We start from the raw sequence: 17,594 nt of genomic DNA on the forward strand, positions 1-17,594 counted from the left end.
CATCCTGAGGTCATGAAAGGCTCTATATAAATGCAAATTCATTCTTTCTTTCTTTGTCATAGTGCTAATAGACTGTCAGCATCATTCAGTAACTAGTCTCGCAACCTGCAATCCTGCCACAACCATTAACTAAACACCATTATGAAAAGAAGATGCATTTATTTTCTAAAATCACTTATCAAAACCCAGACAAGGTACAAGAATAAAATGCATTTAACAGTGTGGAACATTGGGTTGTGCGGTCAAATCTTCCTGCAACAAAGTCCTTTGTTGTAAGTGTCTCATTATAACAGGCTGAGAGCTGAAGGGCCATGCATGTTTACTCTGAGACGCTAGAAAATTAGAGACTGATATTTTCTTTTGCTGTTTTTTTTTTAACTCTCTCACATCTCAGTTTGACAAGTGCTGACCAACCGCCAATACTTAAAGTATCACAGAATCATAGAATACAGAAGGAAGCCATTCAGCCTATTGAGCCTGCGCCAGCTCTTAAGAGCTACCGAGTTAGTCCCACTCCCCACTCTTTCCTGTATTCCTGCAATTTTTTTCCTTCAAGTATTAATCCAATTCTCTTTCGAGAGCTCCTAGTGAATCTATAGCCACCACCCCATCAGACAGTGCAGTCCAAACCCTTTTCACCCAGAAGATGCAACGTATAAAGGTGGATAGGGTGGATGTTTGACTAAGTATCTGACTAAAGTTGTTTTTGTTGCTGAGCTCAACCCTCTCCTGATTTGGTGCCTACACCATATTCATCGTGACACAGCGGTAGCACTTCACCTCTGATTCAAGAAGGTTGTGGGTTAATGTCCCATTCCAGGAACTTGAGCCCATAACCTAGCTTGACATCTCCCAGAGCTGCTCTGTCAGAGGTGCCGACTTTACGAATGAGACGGTAAACTAAGGCGCCATCTGCTCTCTCAGCTGCAAAGAAAAGATCCCACGGCTCTGTCTCAAAGATGAGCAGGGGAATCCTTCCAGGTTTCCTCAAAAAACAAGCAAATTTATTATCTTATGGATGTTTGTGGGAGCTTGCTGTGCAGAAATTAGTTGCTGCATTTCCTACTTTACAACAGTCCAAAAATGCTTCATTGGCTGTGAAGCACTTTGGGAAGTCCTGAGGTTGTGAAAAGCGCTATATAAATGAAAGTTCTTTCTTCTTCTGAAGTGATCCAGAAAACCCTTCAGTTGTAAAACAGCAACAAAGAAAGAAGACCCAGCAACACCTCCACAGGGAAGCTAGGGAATGGAAAATCAATGCGGGGCTTGTAAGCGGCACCCACATCCCTGGAACAAATTTTAAAAAGACACAAGCCTTTTAAAAAAACAATTCTAGCAACATGAAAAAACGGCACTTTATCTGTCCAACTTCCATTTCTCAAAATTACAGAACTGGACTGTACAAGATGAATATTCACAAAGGGCTGGGTTTTATTTCGGGAACTGGTGCCCCAACAACGGGCCGAAAGGCGGGTGGGTTGCGGCCCTGCCTCTGCCCTTTATCGGACCCCTGGCCGAATTCAACAGCAGGCCATCGTGACTGTGCTCACAAGTGTCGTCCGCCAATCAGAGGAGCAACAGCTCAGCAGTCCCAGCAGCGGCACCAGGAGCGGTACCAGGGCGGCACCAGGAGCGGTACCAGGGCGGCACCAGGAGCGGTGGCCACTGCTGGGACTTCAGGAGGCCCCAGGGGACAGGTGAATGGCATTAGCTTTGCCAGGGCCAGCAAGGTTGTGGTGGTGGGGGGGGGGGTGGAGGTGGTGATTAGTGAGGGTATCTGGGCAGAGGGGGCTGTCTTTCAGCAGGGAGAGGGGTCTTTGTGGGTTTCACCTGGCAGTGTCTCCATGCAGCCCCTCCAACACTGGCGAAATGCTAGCGGAGATGGGAAGTGACCCTTAAGTGGCAGCTAATGGGCCACTTAAGTGGCAATTGACCTCCCACTGGACTTCCCATCCACCACAGTGCCCGCCACAGATGAAAGGGCATGGGAGCAGGACAATGCCGCCTGACGCTACCCTAAGCCATTTTGTCTGCCCCCCTCCCCCTCATCCCTGCTTCCTAGCCCATCTCCAAGGGATGGATAAAAGCCAACCAATAAAGTCTACAGCACAGAAACAGGCCATTCGGCCCAACTGGTCTATGCGGCATTTATGCTCCAAATGAGCCTCCTTCCATCCTACTTCGAAATCCATCAAAATATCCTTCTATTCCTTTCTCCTTCATGTGTTTATCCTGCTTCCCCTGAAATGCATCAATGCTATTCGTCTCAACCACTCCCTGTGGTAGCAAGTTTCACATTTTCACCACGCCCTTGGTAAAGATGTTTCTCCTGAATTCACTATTGGATTTATTGGTGACGATCTTATATTGATGGCCCCCAGTTTTGGTCTCCCCCACATTCTGGATAATTCCTGCGGTATATATTTTCCACTTGTTCCGATAAGGGGTAAGGGGGAACGTGTGGTTAAAACCTATTCAGTAGCTTTAGATAATTATCGGCACAGCAGTTTCTACAGTCCGTATTTTCCTGATCTTCCCTCTCCAGGTCCTCCAATAAACTGCTCCACTGAACCAATGTACGTCAATGTTGCATTCGCTCTGCCTTCCGCCGCTCACTCCATGTTACGGGATCACTTCCTGCCTCACTCTGTCTCTTGCAAACAACTTGAGACCCTTCTGAACTTGCCCCAAAGTCAATGACGATCTCTTAGACAGATTGTGGACAAGTGTACCAAATCAAAGTGCTGCTGGAAGGAGACTGCTGTTTGCTGGCTTAACACGATGCCGTAATACCTCTATTCCCTCTGTTAAAAAACAAACGCTTTCCGCTCACTGAGTAAATGGCGTTCAACAGCCTAGCTGGCGGAGGGGACATAGGTTCAAGGTGCGAGGGCCAAAGTTTCGAGGGGATGTGCGAGGCAAGTTCTTTACACAGAGGGTGGTGAGTGCCTGGAACTTGCTGCCGGGGGAGGTGGTGGAAGCAGGTACGATAGCGACGTTTAAGAGGCATCTTGACAAATACATGAATAGGTTGGGAATAGAGGGATACGGTCCCCGGAAGTGCAGAAGGTTTTAGTTTAGACAGACATCATGATCGGCACAGGCTTGGAGGACTGAATGGCCTGTTCCTGTGCTGTACTGTTCTTTGTTCTTTGTTCTTTGTTGCTCTCTTTCCTCTGTAGCAATTCCATGTGTCACTGGTGTAGTTGGGACACTATAAAAAAGAAATAATGTGGAAAATGAGGTTGATACAAAGATTGCTTTGAAAAACTGAAGCTTTGTAATTAACAGAAGTAATTAACAGGCAGAGCAATTTGAAAACAGTGTGGTAATCTAATGTTGGATTGCAGCAAAACCTCTTTACACAGAGCACGGTGAGAATATGGAACTCACTATTCCACAGAGTAGCTGAGGTGAATTGTATGGATGCATTTAAAGGGAAGCTGGATAAACACATGAGGGAGAAAGGAATAGAAGAATATGTTGATAGGGTGAGACGAAGTAGGGTGGGAGAAGACTCATTGGAGCATAAACACCAGCATAGGCCCGTGGGCCGAAGGGCCTCTTTCTATACTGTAATATTCTTTGTCATTCTTTGATGTGCATCATCCTAACTAGATAGGCGTATAAAAATAGTTCTTAGCTGTTGCCTTGTCCCGTATTGTTTCATAGGATTTGGTTCAAGGAACAGTGGTGCAGTGGTTAGCACCGCAGCCTCACAGCTCCAGCGACCCGGGTTCGATTCTGGGTACTGCCTGTGCGGAGTTTGCAAGCTCTCCCTGTGAATGCGTGAGTTTCTGCCGGGTGCTCCGGTTTCCTCCCACAGCCAAAGACTTGCAGGTTGATAGGTAAATTGGCCATTGTAAATTGCCCCTAGTGTAGGTAGGTGGTAGGAGAATGGTGGGGATGTGGTAGGGAATATGGGATTAATGTAGGATTAGTATAAATGGGTGGTTGTTGGTCGGCACAGACTCAGTGGGCCGAAGGGCCTGTTTCAGTGCTGTATCTCTAAATAAAATAAAGTAAAATAAAATAAACTGACAGCTCCTTCAGTGACCTAAGTTGAGGGAGAAGGTGAGAGAGAGAGAGACTGGATTCCATCAGTCAGGTTTACAGACAGGTACGGTTATCTTGTCACAGCAGCTGTCTCACCTCATGTCTCGAGTGTAAAAGTCTCCTGATGACGTGTGGGAATTGCAGGGAAGTACTTTCACTGTACGCTGTGTTTGACAAGAGCTGATTTCAGGCTGCGACTCCTCTGGAACTGACTCCCCACAGTCAGGGAGGGACCTCTCTTAAAACAATGAACCACTTTTCCATCTATCAGGTCCTGGTGATTACGATGATCTTACTCTGATGTTGCTGCCCCCGTCAATACAAAGCCTAGAACTGTCAGGGACTGTGGCATCAGGACAGCGTGAAACTAATGACAAAAGCTTAAGGACAGAAAGCAGCGAGTCATGGTCGATGTTTGTTTTTCAGTCTGGAGGATGGTAGACAGTGGTGTTCCCCAAGAGTCAGTGATAGGGCCACTGCTATTTTTGTTACATATAAATGACTTTGATCTTGGAATACAGAGTGGGCTCTCAAAATTTGCTCACCATACCAAAGTTGGAAGTCATAGAGTGATAGAGTCGTAGAGTTATTCAGCGCAGAAACAGGCCCTTCGGCCCATCGTGTCTGTGCCAGCCATCAAGCACCTAACTACTCTCATCCCATTTTCCAGCACTTGGCTCGTAGCCTTGTATGCTCAAGTGCTCATCTAAATACTTCTTAAATGTTGTGAGGGTTCCTGCCTCTACCACCTCTTCAGGCAGTGCAATCCAGTTCAGGCAGTGCGTTCCAGTGGCAGTGGAACAGTGAGGATGATATGAACGACCTGCAGCAGGGCATAGATAGCTAGCAAAATGAGCAGCGAGGTGACAGATGGAACTTAATACTGATAAGTGTGAGGTGATGCATTTTGGCAGAAGGAATAGGCTGAGACAATATAGACTTAATGGGCACAGTTCTAAAGAGTGTGCAGGAACAGAGAGATCTGGGGGGGCTCATGTGCATTGGTCTTTGAAGGTGGCAGGATATATTGAGAGAGTGGATAGTAAAGCACATGGGATCTTAGGCTTTATAAATAGAGGCATTGAGTACAAAAGCAGGGAAGTTATGCTGAACATTTATAAAGCTCTGGTTAGGCCCCGATTGAAGGATGTGAGGGTCCTTGAGAGGGTGCAGAAGAGATTTACCAGAATGGTTCCAGGGATATGGGACTTTAATTACAAGGTTAGGTTGGCAAAGCTGGTGTTCTTCTGAGAACAAAGGAGATTGAGAGGAGATTTAATAGATGTGTACAAGATCAAGACAGGTTTAGATAAGTTAGACAAGGAAAAATTGTTCCCATGAACTGATGGTAAAAGGACTAGGGGGCACAGATTGAAGGTTTTGGGCAAGAAATGCAGGGGAATGTGAAGAAATTTTTTACACAGTGACTGGTAATGAGCTGGAACTCGCTGCCCACGAGGTGGTGGAAGCAGAGTCAATGAATGATTTCAAAAGGAAATTGGATAGACACTTGAAGGAAATAAACTTGCGGCACAGTGGCGCAGTGGTTAGCACCACAGCCTCATAGCTCCAGTAACCTGGATTCAGTTCTGGGTACTGCCTGTGTGGAGTTTGCAAGTTCTCCCTGTGACTGTGTAGGTTTCTGCCAGGTGCTCTGGTTTCCTCCCACAGCCAAAGACTTGCAGGCTGATAGGGAAATTGGCCATTGTAAAATTGCCCCTAGTATAGGTAGGAGAATTGAGGGAAGATGGGGATGTGATAGGGGACATGGGATTAATGTAGGATTAGTATAAATGGGTGGTTGATGGTCAGCACAGACTCGGTGGGCCGAAGGGTCTGTTTCAGTGCTGTATGATATGGAGGTTGAGTGGGGGACTGGGACTGACTGGGTTGCTCTGGAGAGAGCCAGCATGGATTCAATGGGACAAATGACCTCCTTCTATGCCATAAATGACTCTAAATGCAGCTCCAATCATAGCCTGTTCATAATTAGTGCATTCATGGCTGGGTTACCCAGACCATGTAGGGGAAAGCCTTTCTTTTCCCCATCTGTTTTATTTAAATTAAGGAATCAGCCATGACTCTGTGGGGAGCACTCTTACTTCAGAGAGTCGTACGTTTGAGCCCCACTCCAGAGACCTGAGCACAAAATCCTGGCTGACACTCTTAGTGCAGTACTGAGGGAGTGCTGCACTGTTGAAGGTGCCATCTTTTGAATGAGATGTTAAACTGAGGCCCCTTCTGCCCTCTCAGGTGGATGTAACAGGTTCCACGGGCATTATTTTGAAGCAGAACGGGGGAATTCTCCCCAGTATCCTGGCCAGTATGTTTCCCTCAGCCAGCATCATTATCTCATTCAACAAAAGCAAAATACTGCAAATGCTGGAAGTCTGAAATAAAAACAAAAAATGCTGGAAAAACTCATCATGTCTGGCAGCGTCTGTGGAGAGAGAAACAGAATTTCCTGGTAGCTTGAGGACTGCATCGATGCCATTTCCTGCTCTCGAACCGAACTAGAAAATGTTATCAACTTTGCTTACAATGTTCACCCTTCTCACTCCTTCACATCTCCAACTCTTCCTTTCCCTTCCTCAACTCTCTGTCTCCATTTCTGGGGAATGGCTATCAGCCAGTATTCACTACAAGCACAATAAGTCCCACAGATACCTTCGCTACACTTCCCCACATCCTGCTTCCTGTAAGGACTCTATTTTATTCTCACAATTTCTCTGCCTCTGTCTGACAATGCAACCTTCCATACTGGCAAATCTGATATGTCTTCCTTTTCCCTCAACTGAGGGTTAAGGTGGTCCCATCGTCTTTTTTAGTGGGGGGGGGGGGGGCGCGTGGGATCTGCCAAAGATGGCTTTCCTGCCCAGAGGCCAATTGAGGCCCTTAAGAGGCCATTAGTCACTTATGGACCTCTTCACCCTGCCGCTGACTTAAGGCCAGTGGTCGGGGTTCGGGGGGTGGGTGGCATCCCTCCGCCACACAGGGAGGATGCCCAGTAAAATGAGGCAAACTCCCCGCTGGCTTGGTGAGGGGCCCTTCTCTGTAGACAATCTGTGGTCCATGATGGGCTCCCGGCAGCAAACAGCCCAGCTCCCAGGACCCCCCTCCCCCTGTACTCAACAGCCATACTCCCCGCCTGCACCCCACCACTCTCCACCAGCCCGCCCCCCCCCCCACCATTGCCAGGGCCTGCTTGACGGGCCCCAGTGACCCTGCTTCACTTCCCAGTTGTCCCGGCTGGGCCTGGTTCCAGGGCATAGTGCAGTACTGACAGTGACCACCTCCACCTTCCTTTCCTCCTTTAAGATGCTCCCTAAACTCTACCTCTTTGACCAAACTTTTGGTCATCTGACCTAATATCTCCTTATGTGGCTCGGTGTCATTTTTTTTTTATAACGTTACTGTGAAGCGCCTTGGGACGTTTTGTTTTGTTGAAGGTGCTATATAAATATAAGTTGCTGTTGTTATTAAAGGATTTGATAAGGTAGATGGACAGAAACTATTTCCCTCTGGTGGGGGGCCCAGAATAAGGAGCCATGCAGGGAGAACACCAGGAAGCATATCTTCACACAAAGTATAGTGGAAATCTGGAAGTCTTCCCTGCAAAAAAGTTTGGAGGTCAATTGAAAATTTGAAAGTAATGAAAATCAGAATGAAATAAAAGTACCTTCAAGAAGAAAAATAGATTTGATCTCCCTCTCCTGTCTCATCTGCCTATTCGATCATTTCTTCTTTTTTGAAACAGGTGTCTTCAGATAAGATTGTTTCCGAGTAACATCACCTCAGATAGAAAGGATATCCCAAATTGCTGACAATGACCTTTGTTAAAACCATTCTTTGTACTAAACATAGAAACATAGAAAATAGGAGCAGGAGTAGGCCATTCAGCCCTTCGAGCCTGCTCGGCCATTCATTATGATCAGGACTGATCATCCAACTTAGTAACCTGTTCCCGCTTTCTCCCCATTTCCTTTGATCCCTTTCGCCCCAAGAGCTATATCTAACTCCTTCTTGAAAACATACAATGTTCTGGCCTCAACTGCTTTCTGTGGTAGCAACTTCCACAGGCTCACCACTCTCTGGGTGAAGTAATTTCTCCTCATCTCAGTCCTGAAAGGTTTACCCCGTATCCTTAGACTATGACCCCTGGTTCTGGACTCCCCCATCATCGGGAACATCCTTCCTGCATCTACCCTGTCAAGTCCTGTTAGATTTTTATAGGTTTCTGTGAGATTCCCCTTCACTCTTCTGAACTCCAGCGAATATAATCCTAACCGACTCAACCTCTCCTCATACGTCAGTCCCACCATGCCAGGAATCAATCTTGTAAACCTTCGCTGCACTCTCTCTATAGCAAGAACATCCTTCCTCAGATAAGGAGACCAAAACTGCACACACTATTCCAAATATGGCCTCACCAAGGCCCTGTATAATTGCAGCAAGACATCCCTGCTCCTGTACTCGAATCCTCTCCCTAAGAAGGCCAACATACCATTTGCCTTTTTTACCGCCTGTTGCAGCTGCATGCTTACCTTCAGCGACTGGTGTACGAGAACACCCAGGTCTCGCTGCATATTCCCCTCTCTCAGTTTATAGCCGTTCAGATAATAATCTGCCTTCCTGTTTTTGCAACCAAAGTGGATAACCTCACATTTATCCACATTATACTGCATCTGCCATGCATTTGCCAACTCAGTCAACTTGTCCAAATCACCCTGAAGCCTCTCTGCATCATCCTCACAACTCACCCTCCCACCCAGTTTTATGTCATCTGAAAATTTGGAGATATTACATTTAGTTCCCTCATCTTAATCATTAATGTATATTGTGAATAGCTGGGGTCCTAGCACCGATCCCTGCGGTACCCCACCAGTCACTGCTTGCCATTCGGAAAAAGACCCATTTATTCCTACTCTTCGTTTCCTGTCTGCCAAACAATTTTCTATCCATCACAATACACTACCCCCAATCCCATGCACTTTAATTTTACACGCTAATCTCTTATGTGGGACTCTGTCGAAAGCCTTCTAACATTCCAAATAAACCACATCCACTGGCTCCCCCTCATCAACTCTACTCGTTATATCCTCGAAGAATTCGAGTAGATTTGTCAAGCATGATTTCCCTTTTGTAATCCATGCTGACTCTGTTCGATTCTACCACTGTTCTCTAAATGCTCTGCTATAAAATATTTGATCATGGACTCTAGAATTTTTCCCACTACCGACATCAGGCCGACTGGTCTATAATTCCCTGTTTTTTCTCTGCCTCCCTTTTTAAATAGTGAGGTTACATTAGCTACCCTCCAATCTGTAGGAACTGTTCCAGAGTCCATAGAATCTTGGAAGATGACCACCAATGCATCCACTATTTCTAGGGCCACTTCCTTAAGTACTCTGGGATACATACCATCAGGCCTTGGGGATTTATCAGCCTCCAATCCCATCAATTTCCCCAACACCATTTCTCTACCAATACTGATTTCCTTCAGTTCATCCCTCTCAATAAATCCTGTGTTCCCCAACATTTCTGCTATGCTATTTGTGTCCTCCTTTGTGAAGACAGAACCAAAGTATGCATTTAGTTGGTCAGCCATTTCTTTGTTCCCCATAATAAATTCCCCTGTTTCTGACTGTAAGGGATCTACATTTGTCTTCACCAATCTTTTTCTCCTCACATACCGAGAGAAGTTTTTACAGTCAGTTTTTATGTTCCCCGCAAGCTTACTCTCGTACTCTATTTTCCCCTTCTTAATCAGTCCCTTGGTCCTCCTTTGCTGAATTCTAAACTGCTCCCAATCCTCAGGTCGGTTGCTTTTCCTGGCAAATTTATACGCCTCTTCCTTGGATCTAATGCGATCTCTAATTTCCCTTGCAAGCCATGGTTTGGCTACCTTTCCCGTTTTACTTTTGTGCCAGACAGGAATAAACAATTGTTGCAGTTCATTCATGCACTCTTTGAATGTTTGCCATTGCCTATCCATCCCTTTAAGTAACATTTCCCAATCCATCATAGCCAACTCACGTCTCATGCCTTCGTAGTTTCCTTTATTAAGATTCAGGACCCTCGTCTCACAATCAACTATCCCACTCTCCATCTTGATGAAGTATTCTATCATATTATTGTCGCTCATCCCCGAGGGGTCTCGCACAACTGGATTGTCAATTATTCCTCTCTCATTACACAATACCCAGTCTAGGATGGCCTGTTCTCTAGTTGGTTCCTCAATGTATTGGTCCAGAAAACCATCCCGTATACATTCCATGAGTTCCTCCTCTGCGGTATTGTGACTAATTTGATTTTCCCAATCTATATGCAGATTTCTTCTTTGGCCTCCTTATCTCGAGAGACAATAGGTAAGCGCCTGGAGGTGGCCAGTGGTGTGTGGAGCAGCGCCTGGAGTGGCTATAAAGGCCAATTCTAGAGTGACAGGCTCTTCCACAGGTGCTGCAGAAAAATTTGTTTGTCGAGGCTTTTACACAGTTGGCTCTCCCCTTGCACTTTTGTCTTTTTTCTTGCCAACTGCTAAGTCTCTTCGACTCGCCACACTTTAGCCCTGCCTTTATGGCTGCCCGCCAGCTCTGTCGAACGCTGGCAACTGACTCCTACGACTTGTGATCAATGTCACAGGACTTCATGTCGCGTTTGCAGACGTCTTTAAAGCGGAGACATGGAAGGCCGGTGGGTCTGATACCAGTGGCGAGCTCACTGTACAATGTGTCTTTGGGGATCCTGCCATCTTCCATGCGGCTCACATGGCCAAGCCATCTCAAGCGCCGCTGGCTCAGTAGTGTGTATTGATTCTGGCCCTTGATTTCTCTGCCTGTCACTTTTTTTATTCCCCTTACTGTCTTTTGTTCTTGTCTTTGATCCTCCACCCTCTGACTCCTTGCAAAGTTCCCATCCCCCTGCCATTTTAGTTTAAACCCTCCCCAACCACTCTAGCAAATACTCCCCCGAGGACATCAGTCCCGGTCCTACCCAGGTGTAACCTGTCCAGTTTGTACTGGTCCCACTTCCCCCAGAACCGGTCCCAATGTCCCAGGAATCTAAAACCCTCCCCCTCACACCATCTCTTCAGCCATGTATTCATCCGATATATTCTGCTATTTCTACTCTGACTTGCACGTGGCACTGATAGTAATCCTGAGATTACTACCTTTGAGGTCCCATTTTTCAACTTCCTTCCTAGCTCCCTATATTCTGCTTTTAGGACCTCATCCCTTTTTTGACCTATGTCGTTTGTACCAATGTGTACCACGACCACTGGCTGTTCACCCTCCCCCTTCAGAATGTCCTGTAACAGCTCTGAGACATCCTTGACCCTAGCACCAGGGAGGCAACATACCATCCTGGAGTCTCTTTTGCAGCCACAGAAACATCTATCTATTCCCTTACAATTGAATCCCCTATAACTATTACATTCCCACACTTTTTACTCCTCCCCTGTGCAACAGAGCCAACCATGGTGCAATGAATTGGGCTGTTGCTGCTTTCCCCTGAGAGGCCATTCCCCCAACAGTATCCAGATCAGTATATCTGTTTTGCAGGGGAATAGCCACAGGAGATTCCTGCACTGCCTGCCTAGTCCTCTTGCTCTGCCTGGTGGTCACCCATTCCCTTCCTGCTTGTGGAATCTGAGCCTGTGGTGTGACCACCTCTCTATATGTGCTATCCACGATACTCTCCGCCTCGCAGATGCTCCACAGTGTCCCCAGCCGCCGCTCCAGCTCCAAAATCTGGGCTTCCAGAAGCTGCAGCTGGAGACACTTCCTGCACACATGGTGGTCCCGGGCACTGGTATTGTTCCCGGCTTCCGACATGGAGCACGAGGAGCACACCATGTCTTTGAGCTCTCCTGCCATGACTTAACTCTTTAAATTAAACCTTTTGGAAAATGCTTAATATCAAATAATATCAATTCCTCTAGGGCCCTTCTTCTCTGGTCCTTGTTACTACAGAACTCCTTAAAAAACACTACTTACTATATATGAAAATGAACGGTAGACCTTTCTTACCTTAAGTTACTAAGCCAGCTATTTAGAGCTATTCCCTAGCAGCAGTTACTCACCAACCAATCACCTTGCAGCTTTTCTGTGATGTCACTGTTGACTTTTTTTTTCAAACTCTGGCATGCCTGGACTGCTCTCCCGGAAGATAAGAGACTGGGCCTCGATCCTGGGGTTCGATTTATAGGCTCCGCTGTCGGCATTCTCCCCACAGATCCGATCCGCTCCCGGAAGGTAAGAGGATAAAAGGATAAACTCGGCATTGTCAGTGTAATGTAGTGTCATGCTAGGCCCCCACCTGCCAAGAATGAGGCACATTAATTTTGTCATGAACATTGATTTTATACTGTTACTGGAGTGAAGAAAGGACTTGTTAAACAGATCAGCCATGGCTGGAAAAGACATTTGCATATTAACAGACAGTATTTGGAAGGACAAAGCAGCCACCCCTGACTCATTCAACCCACAATGGACCTTGATCAGCAGATATTGTGTGCAAGAGGAGCATTCCAGAGACTGCTAAAGTGATACAATCCAAGACGTGGTCAGACCAGCTTGCTTGGCAACCTGGGGTTTTCTGAATTTTACAATCAGTTTGAACTCCATGTGTCTGTTTGCTCCTGGACTGAGAAGATCTCTCTCTCCTATCTGCTCCCATCTCTTTCTCACAAGCCTCTGAATCCACTGAAGACACATGAATCCCAAAAGAGAAAAGTCTCCTACAGCGAACAAGGTTTAAAAAGAATATTGGGCCCCAACGAAAGCAAGATCTACCTACAATCAAGGACTCTACAGTGAGCTCGAAGAACCATAACAACAACTCTTCAGATATTGCCTCCAACTTTTCGACTTTATTTTCCTTCTGCTCTTTTCTGACTCTATTTGCACGTGTGCATCATGTATACATATTAGCGTGGGCACGTTGTGTATCCGTAGGTGTTAACCAAATTAGAGCTTATGTTTAATAAATTGCAACTTTTCTTCTTTAAACATAAGAAAGCCTGTTTGTGCTGGTTTCTTTGCCTTATGATTGGAAGGTGGTGAACAAGGATTCACCAAGGGAGAGCTAAAAACACAGTATGTTTAAAAATAAACCCTGTCCAGTAAGACCAGGTGAAGGCTGAAAGGGAACCCTAGACCTCTTTCTCACATGGTCGTAATAGTAGATTTTCACAGGTATCAGTACCTGAGTGGGGAATGTGCCAGCATCTGCAAAATTATTAAATCGCTTGCAATTACCATTTTAAACTCAAAAAAGGGGAGGTTTTAACCCTCCAAGATGTGTGGGATGTTAAACATTTAGATGTCTCAGACATAAGCCTAACTTGCCCTGAATCTCTCCATTTCTGGTTTTAACGGTGCGTAGGGGACCGATCTGTTCACAGGAGGCGGGTGGCTTTTTAAAATATTTTAATACGGCTGTGTGCCTTAGATTTTAAGCCTCATCCAAGTTTAATCTAGGCTGACCAGGTTTCCTGGACCTCAGAAAATTCAGCAGCTAAAGGGACACAAGGATTGCTGGATGGAAGATGTATGTACTTTGCCAGCACTGCTTGCAGCTTCTTTCTGCCCCCCGCTCACACTAACCTGTTTATTACTCCGCATAATGAGGCCCTCCTCCACCATGATTGGACCCCACCTGTGATAACCGACTCCCCACCATGATCACCGACCCAAATCCCGCAATCTCCCACACCCCTGCAATTACTGACCCCCATGCAATCATTGAACCTGCCCTCCCAAACTCCCCATCTCTGACCCCCACGATCTCCCCAGACCCTCCAAACCACACTGCACACCCCCTCCCCTTGTGATCTCTATCCCAGCAGCAAACTCCCAACTCATCCCTGGGCTGTGGCCTCTGCTGCACTGTCCTACAGCCAACAGGTAGCCAAGCCTGGCTTCTGGACAGGGGAACCCTCTTAAGAAAATAGCACACATGTTTAAAACTCCACACGGACTTCCAGGTTTTCCCAACCAGAACTCTTCTGGAATTTCTCCACAATAAAAATCATGGCCAAATAGACAAGCTCACCCAAGAACAATATTGCTCTTTACAAAGTAACCTGCAATACTTTTGTTTTTTTCTGTGAATCTTGTGCTGTACACGTTGATAGATGTTGATGCTGGGGAATTAAATTCCACCTTAATTCTGGTATCCAGTGCCAGCAGCAAACAATCCCATGTCAGGCACATAAATTCTTCAGCCCAAAACTTATGGGGAGGTGGGGGAGGGTATTGGGGGGGGGCGGGAGGGGTGGGGGGGGTAAGGCCGAAAACAGTTAAATAGCCCAGCAAAATCTCCCCTTAGCCCTATCTGCTCTAAGAAGAACAATCCCAGCTTCTCTGGTCTCTCCATGGTACTAAGGCCCTCATCCCTGGTGCCATTATAGTAAATCTCCTCTCCAAGGCCTCGACATCCACTGTAAAGTATGGTACCCCGAATTGGGCAGAGTGCTCCATCTGAGGCCGAAGCATTAATTCAGCTTAACTGGACCAGGCATATCAATAATGTGGCTACAAGCAAGAACATTTCAGAGGTTGGGAGTTCTGCGACGAGTAACTCACCTCCTGACTCCCCAAAGCCTGTCCACCATCTACAAGGCACAAGTCAGGGTTGTGATGGAATACTCTCCACTTGCCTGGATGGGTGTGGCTCCAACAATACTCATGAAGCTCAACACCATACAAAACAAACCAGCCCACTTGATTGTAACCCCATCTTTTTATCCTCTCATGGGATGTGGGCAAAACCAGCATTTATTGTCCATCCCTATTGCCCTTGACAACTGAGTGGCTTGCTGGGACCTTTCAGAGAGAACCACATTGCTGTGGGTCTGGAGTCACATGGAGGCCAGACCAGGTAAGGACAACAGATTTCCTTCCCTAAAGGGCATTAGTGAACAGATGGGTTTTTATGACAAGTTATGATAGTTTCACAGCACCATTACTGAGAGTAGCTTTCAATTCCAGATTTTTGTTAATGAATTGAATTTAAATTCCACCAGCTGCTGAACACATGCCCCTAAGCAATTAACCTGGCCCTCTGGATTATTAGCTCAGTGTTATTACCACGAATCTACCTTAAACATTCACTCCCACCAACACCAACGCACAGTGACTGCAGTGTGTACCATCTACAAGATGCACTGCAGCGACTCACCAAGGCTCCTTCAACAGCACCTTCCAGTGACCTCTATCATATGGGCAGCAGATGCATGTGAACACCACCACCTGCAAGTTCCCCTCCAAGTCACACACCATCCTGACTTGGAACTATATCGCCGTTCCTTCACTGTCGCTGGGTCAAAATCCTGGAACTCCCTTCCTAACAGCACTGTGGGTGTACCTACCCCACATGGACAGCAGCGGTTCAAGAAGGCAGCTCACCACCACCTTCTCAAGAGCAATTAGGGATGGGCAATAAATGCCAGCCTCGCCAGTGATACCACATCCCATGTATGAATCAATGAAAGCATAACTGCCTTGCTTTTGGGCTCTATTTATAAAACCAAGGATCTCGTACGCTTTTTAACAGCTTGTCTAGCCACTTGCAAAGATTTGTGTTACTACACCCCCAGGACTCTCTGTTCTGGCATCTCCTTTAAAATTGTACCATTCAGTTTATATTGCTTCTTATCATTCTTCCTACCAAAATGTAACCTTTAGGAGAGAAGAGGAAATAAAAGGAAAAGATGAACAAATAGAGTCATAGAGTTATACAGCACAGAAACAGGCCCTTTGGCCCATCGTGTCTGTGCCGGCCATCAAGCACCTAACTATTCTAATCCCATTTTCCAGCACTTGACCTGTCGCCTTGTATGCTATGGTGTTTCAAGTGCTTATCTAAATGCTTCTTAAATGTTGTGAGGGTTCCTGCCTCTACCACCTCATTCAGGCAGTGTGTTCCAGATTCCAACCACCCTCTGGGTGAAAAGTTTTTTCCTCAAATCCCCTCTAAATCTCCTGCCCCTTATCTTAAATCTATGCCCCTGGTTATTGACCCCTCCGCTAAGGGAAAATATTTCTTCCTATCTAACCTAATCTAATCTAATATTGAGGAGTCACTGCCTGCCTTTCAGTTTGGTTTGGATTTTCTACCTTTCGTTTCACTGTATGCTGTTTAAGTGTTTTCCTTTATGATACATTTTCCCAGTGTGGATGTCAGGCCAAAGCTATAGACTTGTGGCTCCAACAGAAATTGAGAAGCAGAAATGAGTGTGTTCAGAAGTGAATGATAAATCATGGGTTTTATATTGTTAATTGACACTATCTCCCTCAATGTGTCACTGATATTAATTGCTCCCATCCTAAGGCAACACACACTGAATGTTAATCTTTCTGTAATTTCAAAAGGAAAATTAACAAAGTGAACTTTCTTTCTCTTCACTCATTTCCTTGCTCTTACAGTCTCTGATCTGATCACAGCCTCTTTATAATGCTTTAGATCACAAGTGTGGTCCATGGTTTCATTTTAGTGGCTTGTCTCTCTGTCAGATCTGTTTTTATTCCTGCTGGTGCTGGAATCCATGATTACTTTTATTCATTCATGGGATGTGGGCATCGTTGGCAAGGCCAGCATTTATTGCCCATCCCTAATTGTCCTTCAGAAGGTGGTGGAGAGCTGCCTTTTTGGACTACCGCAGATTGTGTGGTGTAGGCACTTTCATATGTGCTCTTAGCTGGGGAGTTCCAAGATTTTGACCTAGTGACAATGGAGGAATGGTGATATACTTCCACGGCAGGCTACGGTGTGGTTTGCCGGGGAACTTGCAGGTGGTGGTGTTCCCATGCATCTGCTGCCCTTGTCCTTCAGGTTGGTAGAGGTCGTGGGTTTGGAAGGTGCTTTCGAAGCAGCCTTGATGAGTTGCTGCAGTGCATCTTGTAAGATGGTACACACTGGTGCCACTGTGCACTAGTGGTAGAGGGAGTGACTGTTTAAGGCGGATGGGTGCTTGTGCTGGAACACTGTTTAAGGTGGATGGGTGCCATACAAGTAGGCTGCTTCGTCCAGGATGGTGTTGAGCTTCTTGAATGTTGTTGGAGCTGTACTCATCTATCCAACTGGAGAGTATTCCAGTACTCTCCTGACTTAAGAACATAACAACATAAGAAATAGGAGTTTTACTCTGTATCTAACCTGTGCTGTGCCTGCCCTGGGAGTGTTTGATGGGGACGGTGTAGAGGGAGATTTACTCTGTGAGTAACCCGTGCTGTGCCTGTTCTGGGTGTGTTTGATGGGACTGTGTTAGGGAGCATAACTGTGTATCTAACCCCGTGCTGTACCTGTCTTGGGAGTGTTTGACGTGATAATGTAGAGCAATTTGACTCTGTATCTAATGTGGTGTTCCTGATCAAGCAGTCCCTATTGCTACAATGGGGCAACTGTTCCATTCCCAACAGTGACATCGACATCCCTCACCTCATAAAAGGCAAAATTGCGTGTTAAAACAAATAGAATAAAACGAAAATGCTTCTCAGACATGTCCAAGGAGCTGTCTGTAAGAATGATTATGT

General features: G+C 46.1%; 1 long non-coding RNA gene across 1 annotated transcript in view; it reads right to left on the minus strand.

Annotated features, from left to right (window-relative positions):
* Positions 1–211: 211 nt before the first annotated feature.
* The window catches only part of LOC137379150 (uncharacterized), a 79,087-nt gene continuing 61,704 nt past the window's right edge, over positions 212–17,594 (minus strand). Inside the window, exons 3-4 of the long non-coding RNA XR_010976744.1 lie at positions 12,140–12,375; positions 212–3,214 (exon numbers count right to left, since the gene is read on the minus strand). This is a non-coding gene — a long non-coding RNA (uncharacterized lncRNA). The remainder of the gene's footprint in view (positions 3,215–12,139; positions 12,376–17,594) is intronic.

Source organism: Heterodontus francisci, chromosome 17 (assembly GCF_036365525.1).
Source record: "Heterodontus francisci isolate sHetFra1 chromosome 17, sHetFra1.hap1, whole genome shotgun sequence".
Taxonomy (NCBI): domain Eukaryota; kingdom Metazoa; phylum Chordata; class Chondrichthyes; order Heterodontiformes; family Heterodontidae; genus Heterodontus; species Heterodontus francisci.